This window comes from Mizuhopecten yessoensis, unplaced genomic scaffold, assembly GCF_002113885.1.
Source record: "Mizuhopecten yessoensis strain PY_sf001 unplaced genomic scaffold, ASM211388v2 scaffold8233, whole genome shotgun sequence".
NCBI classification, from domain to species: domain Eukaryota; kingdom Metazoa; phylum Mollusca; class Bivalvia; order Pectinida; family Pectinidae; genus Mizuhopecten; species Mizuhopecten yessoensis.
Genome location: NW_018407445.1, coordinates 628,323 through 636,601, shown reverse-complemented (window position 1 = coordinate 636,601; position 8,279 = coordinate 628,323). Strand labels below are relative to the sequence as shown.

The following is an 8,279-nucleotide window of genomic DNA, read 5'->3' as shown; positions in this document are numbered from 1 at the left end:
TGAAAGCTGTTGGTCCGGATAAAATTGGAGTCACTCTAGCTAGCCACTTTCAATATTCAAGAAACTAGAAACCGGAATTCAATTAATTTGGGAGATTGTCGCGATGGCGAAGTTGTGTGTGAAAAAGGTACGAAATGTGTGTGGAATCAGTGTTTGAAAAGTAGATATGGTGTTTATTGGACATTTGTAATTTTTGTAATTTTAGTCATAATACATGTATGATAAAATGAGTTGAAATGAGTAAGGTCCACATTTGGCACGAGGTCCCGTTTTGTTTGGTTTGTATTCTGGCGCAGGTCCTACTGATTTGGCACCATTTGCACACACACCTACAACATACGTGGAGGCACGTCATTAAATGATCTTAATTAGGTGTTAATAGGACGTTAAAAAAATAAAACCAAACCAGGGGATGGATTACCTATTGTTTTCGTCGGATTGTTTCTTACCTATTGTTTTCGTTGTATGGTCAGGTAGACCAGGTATGTTGGTATCTCGATTTACAATTGTTGGGTTGTTCGTTAGGAATAGATCTATACTAGTATACACAGCTGATACAAGTATTCACATGTGAAGTACCGTACCAAAATTCAATAAATGAACGTATTCATCTGCCTTTGCATAAGTACTGAACAGGAAAGAGAATAATTGACTTAAAAGTTAAGCGGATGGAACATTTTAATGAGAATGTGCGTTGATTTACATGTGTTCGTGATAAATACAGATGTAAATACAATTTGTAATTCTAAGTTACTTTTTTCATCATCCACCTGTACTGTACTTAGACGCATTGTTTAAATTTGTCATATATATCAGTACCGTTATCCGAGTGACAATTCCAGAGCAAAGTACTACAATTTTTACCAATTTAACGTACTCTTTAATAACCATTACAAAATGCATCATTAACACAAAGTGTATTTAACCTCTACCACGAACTTTAAATAGCAAATCTAATCTCGTGCCTCTACACATCAGCCCATGTCTTGTCTTGTCTTGTTGTAGTGTCTTGTCCTCCTTTCGTACAGGAGCTGTCCAGGGATCCTGGTATATCATATATGGATTAAAAAGTCATAAAAACCACTATTTGGGTTGGTCCATTAAAATTCACGATATGTATCCAATAAAACATGTGTTCCTTTGGTCTTAATGCTTGGTTATTATGTTCACCTAAACATGTCATTTGATTCCGGGGTTTTTTCACAATAAGACATTCCAATACTGATTAAGAAAATTAAAATAATTCCAGACGATGAACAGACTTTATATTGCGCGCACTTGTAAATTCCAATTAGCGCCAAAAGTAGTAAGAGTTACATCCCTTTACCGATTTACAGCCGAATACAGATGTAAACCCACTTTTCATTGGCTATTACGCTGATGACGTTATTTATTTGGCATGTTGGGGGTCTGAGCATGTGTATTACGGTTGTTACCACGCTTCTGTCACCTCAGTTGAAGACTTATGAATGGAATACCACTTGTGTATCGTAAACGGAATCGGTAGCAGATCTATCAAGATTGTCCGGTCGCTTTTGACAAATGCCTTTTGAATACGAACCCCTGGATAGTGCATATAAACTGTAGATAGAACTTTATGAGGAGAGTCCCTTGAAGTTGAGGTAAGTTGAAGTTTTGGACTGTCACATAACTGGGTGTGTATCTGTATGTCCTGTTTGTGTCTAAATTTAACTTGTCATTTCTCCGAGATGTAAGCATATCGTAAGACTTATTAAAATTGGACCCTATTTGAGGCATCTTATCGACCTCTTTTTGTCATATTCAGCATGGAAACATAGTGGTCATAGAGTATCTGGAACTGTCAAACACTTTTCCTATATTTTCTGTATACTTCACTTTCACTGTTTAAAACTAAAAGCGCAAGTAATATAAAAATGTCATATGGCATACTTCTTAATCTTTCAGCTACCAGCCGAACAAACCTACTATCAGGAATATTTGCTGGTTTTTTTTTACAAATTCTTTTGCAGGTGCCTTACATGTATGAATAAATCCACAAAGCAAACTGACACAGGGCTAATACTTTGGTTAAAAATCTTCTCATACTCCTAAAAGCTCTAAGTGGTTTCTTCTTTGAAGGGTTTCATATGGGCCAGGTGCTACAAATACATTCCACTCTGGGTGTACATAGCTGTCAACCCTTGGAACCCCCTCATTCAAGTCCAAACTCACACAAACTCAAAATCTACACCCTGTGGTCAAATAATCTCCTGGTTACTGCAGGGTGTGTGCAATGATCATAACAGATGTCTGAATCAAATGAATGCTATTTGGAGTTATTTCGATGCATAAAAAGGTAAGGATAAATTGAGCAAAGCAGTTTCACACACTTTCTCCCTCATTGGTAATGTGGAATGATGGAGGTCTCCCTCATTTGAGGTTTCAGAGGTTGACACTTATGGATGTAACATACTGCTCCTGGAAAATTGGGTCAATTTCATGTCATAGTATAGTATAAAGGTTAAAAAGAATTATGTAAGTATTTAACCAGCAAAAAAATATTTTTCAATTGCCACTGTAAATAATTGTTTTTATATTTTCAAACTTACTGATAGTTGGTGATCACTGATTTGATAGTCAGTATACTAGTGTACCAGGAGGGGGAAAATGCACAGCCAGATTGGGAGTCAAAGCCCATGCAGTACCTTTAAACTCTATGAACAGACAATATACCAATTGATTATGTATTGCATGGTTAGGAGAAGTCTGCTAAATGTGCATGGTACTAGAACTAGCCAACAGAATCCTTTATTTTTCTTTACAACACATGAAGAGCAAGATAGTGTACTGAAGGTTTCCATGGTTCGATAAAATTCAACTTGCAATGTTTTGTTGTAATAGCATGGGAAATTGTAGTCCAAAATACCAGACACTTATGTAAGGAATAACAATTCCTGATTTTAGGTAAATGGATGGCAAATTTTCTCTATTCTGGGCTGTAGCAATGGCAATCTATCAATGTTTTCAGAATTCTGTGGCATGCAATATATCATACATTTTAATATGATCTGCATTACTACTAAACAAACCAACCGAAGTAAGCTGCAACTGTTACTCTGGAGTGATGATCTTAATGTTATTACAAATTTTGTGACATGATATATAAGTTATGCAATTGGTGATAGCTCTCTGATGCTGCCTGTTGGCTGTTCCATTTGTTGAAAATCTGAGGAATGTGATTTTATGTGAAGAAGAAAATTGCTTGAAAACTCACTCATTATTGGTTTCGTTTGGTTTAATTTTGTTTCACGTCCTATTAACAGCTTAAGGTCATTTAATCACGTGCCTCCATGTATGTGTGTAGATGATGTGTGCTTGCGTGTGTCTATGCAGGAGACGGGGTATGTTGGTGTGCTTGCCTCCTTGTGATAGCGCGGATCTGATGCCGACTTTATAGTGTCAACTCACTGAAATACCATGCCGAAGGCACCCAGCACAGCATTACGGCCTGGTCACATTATACTGACAACGGGTGAACCAATTGTTGCCATTCCCCTAAATGCTGAACGTTAAGCAGGGAATAACAACTACCATTTTTAAGGACTTTGGTATGTCCCGGCCTGGGGACAGAACCCATTGCCTTCCTCACCTGGGCGAATGCTCAACATTCAAGCCAAAAGTGAGGTGTTGCCAAGCAAGGCGCTAGGAAATAGAAGGTAGTTAGAAGTAGAAAGCTTTGCAGGAATGATCAGTATCTTATGTAGTTGTGCACCAGCATTTTAATTTGGGATTTCAACCCTTTTTAATGGAGTTATAGCCCTTTCTGTGAAATACTTGTCCGCGCAACTCCTCTTTAACGAACAGGTGGATTTCATTGAAACTTTGCATGAATGATCAGTATCTTATGTAGTTGTGCACTGGCATTTTAATTTGGGATTTCGACCCTTTTTGATGTAGTTATGCCCCTTTTGCGAAATAATTGTCCATGTAACTCCCCCTTAACTAACAGGTGGATTTCATTGAAACCTTGCACGAATGAATGGTATCTTAGGTTGTTGTACACTGGCCTTTTTATTTGGGATTCCAACCCTTTTTATACGCCCGTCAAATTTGACGGGAGTATTATGGTATGGCGTTGTCCGTCCGTCCGGCGTAAACTTTTGTTTGTCCGGCAATCTCCTCCTACATTTTTCAACGGATCTCTTTGAAACTTGGTATACATTATAATCATGATGTGAAGTTGTGTCTCCCTTAAAGGAATTTTGATTCGACAATTTTTCCAAATGTTATTGCCCTTTTTTCATTTCAGTATTTGATTTTTGTCCGGCAATCTCCTCCTACATTTTTCAACGGGTCTCTTTGAAACTTGGTATATATTATAATCATGATATGAAGTTGTGTCTCCCTTAAATGAATTTGGATTCGACAATTTTTTTCAAAAGTTCATTTCAGTATTTGATTTTTTTATCCGGAGATTTTCTCCTACATTTTTATAGCATGTCAGCTAACCACTCTTTGAATGATGCAGATCTTATTTCAATGTAAGAAAGTATATATATATAACACTATATGGCATTCGACGGGCGTATATTGTTCCGCCCCGCGGTACTCTTGTTGATGGAGTTATGCCCCTTTGTGCGAAATAATTGTTTATTTTTTTGTATTCAATAAAACAGTGATTACCAAAACTCATTACTTGTGGGAGACTATATTGTTTTGCATAAGTAAGCCTTTAGCGTACAGTTCTGGTTTATATAGGAGCGGGGGTATTAGTTAGCCTTTGGCTTACAGTTCTAGTTTCTCTTGCCTCATTACTTGCATGCATATTGCATGTTACAAAATGGCCACCATGGCTGCCACGTCAAAGTTTTGACTATAGGCCGAAAAATAACAACACTTTCTTAGCTCAATGGCACCAGTGGAACTGGAGAAGAAGTTTAAAATGTGTTTTTCAAGATGGTGGCCATCTTGGATTTCAGACCGACCCGAAAAATAACAACACTTGTTCATGACCATCTCAGGATCATTTTAGACAAGTTTGAGCTGAATCCCACTGGCGGAACTTGAGAAGAAGTTTAAAATAGCTGTTGTTCACAAAAACCATGATTTAATCATGTTGCAAAAATGGCTGCCATGTCGAAGTTTTGACAAGGCCAAAAAATAACAACACTTTGTCAGCTCCCTTTCCTTAACATCCCCACCAATTTTTAGCTCAGTGGCACGAGCGGAACTGGAGAAGCTAGAAGTTTAAAATGTGTTTTTCAAGATGGCGACCATCCTTGATTTCAGACCAACTGGAAAAATAACGACACTTGGTCAACTACTATCTCAGGATCATTTCAGGCAAATTTGAGCTGAATCCTATAGGTGGAACTTGAGAAGAAGTTTAAAAATGTGAAAATTTAAAGATAATTCTCAAATTCAAATATATTCAACTTTGACCCATACCGAAAACCGGAAGTTGACATTTTACTCAAAAATGTTTCCTGAGAAAAAATATTTATTTATTATTCTGCACAACATATCCAAAGATGAATTAAATACATTTACCCGTTAATGAGGTATTGCAATTAGAGAAAAAAAATGGATATGACGTCATGGCGACTGTTTTGTTTTTTCGATGAAGTTAAAAATGTTACCAAATGTTAGAGGACATCTGGGGGAACCTTTTCCATAACAACTAAACGAAATATTTGTCATTGATATTGGAGGAAAACAAGTTTTACCATATAGTCCGCATTTTCAAAAGATCAAAGGAAATATTGAAAGTGGCGTACAACGTTAACGGTAAATGTTCCAGAAAACTAAAGACATCAAATTCATCGGACTGACATTCAGCATCGATCTGTAAATGATCTGTAGTAGATTTTTTCCAAAAAATTGGGGAAAAAAATGAAAAACAAATTGTGACCTTTGACCCAACAACAGGCTTTTTAAGTTTTTTGTTTGACATTTTTTTGTATTAACATGTAATGAGAAAAAGTTAGATTTATGAAAATTACCAACAAAGATATTATTGCACAAATTCTGTACAACATTAAGGGTAAATGTTCCAGAAAACTAAAGACATCAAATTCATCGGACTGACATTCAGCATCGATCTGTAAAAAATTGGGGAAAAAAATGAAAAACAAATTGTGACCTTTGACCCAACAACAGGCTTTTTAAGTTTTTTGTTTGACATTTTTTTGTATTAACATGTAATGAGAAAAAGTTAGATTTATGAAAATTACCTACAAAGATATTATTGCACAAATTCTGTGCAATGAACGGTTTTCAAGTTATCGCTGTTTTAAAGATTTTGACCTATGACGTCATGACGGCCATGATTGATTTTTGACCTACTTGAAAATGTTGCAATGACACCTTCAGACATGGACCTTCAACATACTTAACGGATTATAAACCTATCTTTTACCAATCAAAAGATAGAGACTCCATAAAATGCGAAAGAAGAATAAGAATAACTAGAAATTGTCATAGACAATTTGACGGGCTTTTTGTGATTGCTTGCTACACTTTGACACTAAAGGACAGTTAAGGTAACATACATTTGATTCAATTTGTCTGCAGTCATGTTCAGTAGCTTAATGCTGAAATATATGGTACATTTTTGTATTTTTGGAAAAGTTAAAGTTGTACAACCTATATCATAATTTTTATCACAAGAAGGGAAAGATTATATAACAGATGTCCGATAAATCCACTAGCACTTTACGTTCATCTTCTTGGTTTCTTCACTTTTTGAAAGAATTTTTTACATTTTGAATTTACATAGTCTATTCTTATTTCTTTGTTATTTAATGGAACATATACATATCGTTAATATTAATTATTGAGTTCAAGAGATACTGACTATGATTGAAATATATATGTATGTGAGTAGAACAATATGTGCTAGATAAGATCTATATATATATATACGAGGTAAAATATCAATATAATTCTAGTCTGACTGTGTATATATACATTAACATACTACATATATCACAAGAATAATATTATCCACGACCAGGTGATTTCCATCAGGCCAGGTAATGATTGTTTACATTTGACAGTAATCGGTTTCTTCTCCTATATCAGGTAAGCAGAATAGGCAAGAAAAGCCCATTTAACACCTAGCTATTGTGGATTTGCATTTGAAATTGGCTGGGTAGTCATTGTTTGTTTATTTTCTATTCTTCACAGGGGGTCAACTTGAAAGCTTGGTGGGGTCTCGGAATTTCTCAGTGGGGGGTTCTAGAACATGGTATCTTGGTATATAATGCTTATGTTTTCATTTCGAATACCTGTAAAAGTCAACTTGAAAGAGATTACCATCCAGAGCGTTAGTGGATGGATTAATTGGAAAAATCCAACAGCGACATATATGTACGTTGTCACACACATGTTAACAAAGATTTTGAATGGAGAACTTTAAAGTGTTGATATAGTTTTGTGTACTGGCGTTTGCTGATACAGGGAATTGACACTCTGAACATATTTATTTTTGCACAGATGAGAGAATCGATTAGTATTCACCTGATCTTGGATTATACCTGTCAATACAGGTGCCAACTAGTTGTTTTCTTTTAATAAATGGATCTATTTTCAAATTTAATCTGTCTAGAAATTCATAGCTTCACACTGACATAAGACATTTTTCGTGAATACAATGCAAACATGAAGTACATTTTGAATTTCATTCAATTTGATTACAAAGGAGAACTTATTGGCAGTATATAATCAATAGCGAAGCTATGCAGGTTATTGTGTCAAGAAGTGGTTTTTTTTGTTTTTTTTTACTTAGAAATTCACTAACATCTATTGGAGGTGAAAGATAAAGTCCATCACATTTTCATGTCTAGGATTTAATTAAAAAACATGATAATTTTGCCTGTTAACACATATAGATCTACCCAGTATTTATAAACACGATACTTCCAGTTGCAGTTGAACTCAGTTTACATTCTTTTTAGCTCACCTGGCACGAAGTTAAACTTAGTTAAAGGGCTACAAAGTTTGTTAAAATTAATGACCTTCACCTATTTTCAAGGTCACAGGGGTCAAATATGTAAAAAAAAACTTTAAACATCTTTTTCTCAATAACCAAAATGCCCAGGGAGTTGATATTTGGCCAGTAGCATGCTTGGGTGAAGGGCTACTAAGTTTGTTCAAATGAATGACCTTCAATTATATTCAAGGTCACAGGGGTCAATTGTATTAAAAAACCTTTAAACAACTTCTTCTGAATAACCAAAATGCTCAGGGTGATGATATTTGGCCAGTAGCATGCTGAGATGAAGTGCTACAAAGTTTGTTCAAATGAATGACCTTCA

General features: G+C 35.5%; 1 protein-coding gene across 1 annotated transcript in view; it reads left to right on the top strand.

Annotated features, from left to right (window-relative positions):
- Positions 1–1,414: 1,414 nt before the first annotated feature.
- Positions 1,415–8,279, top strand: part of LOC110455496 (zinc finger protein GLIS2-like) — a 54,848-nt gene continuing 47,983 nt past the window's right edge. The window contains exon 1 of the mRNA XM_021505666.1: positions 1,415–1,622. The gene's annotated coding sequence lies outside the window, so the exon portion shown is untranslated. The remainder of the gene's footprint in view (positions 1,623–8,279) is intronic.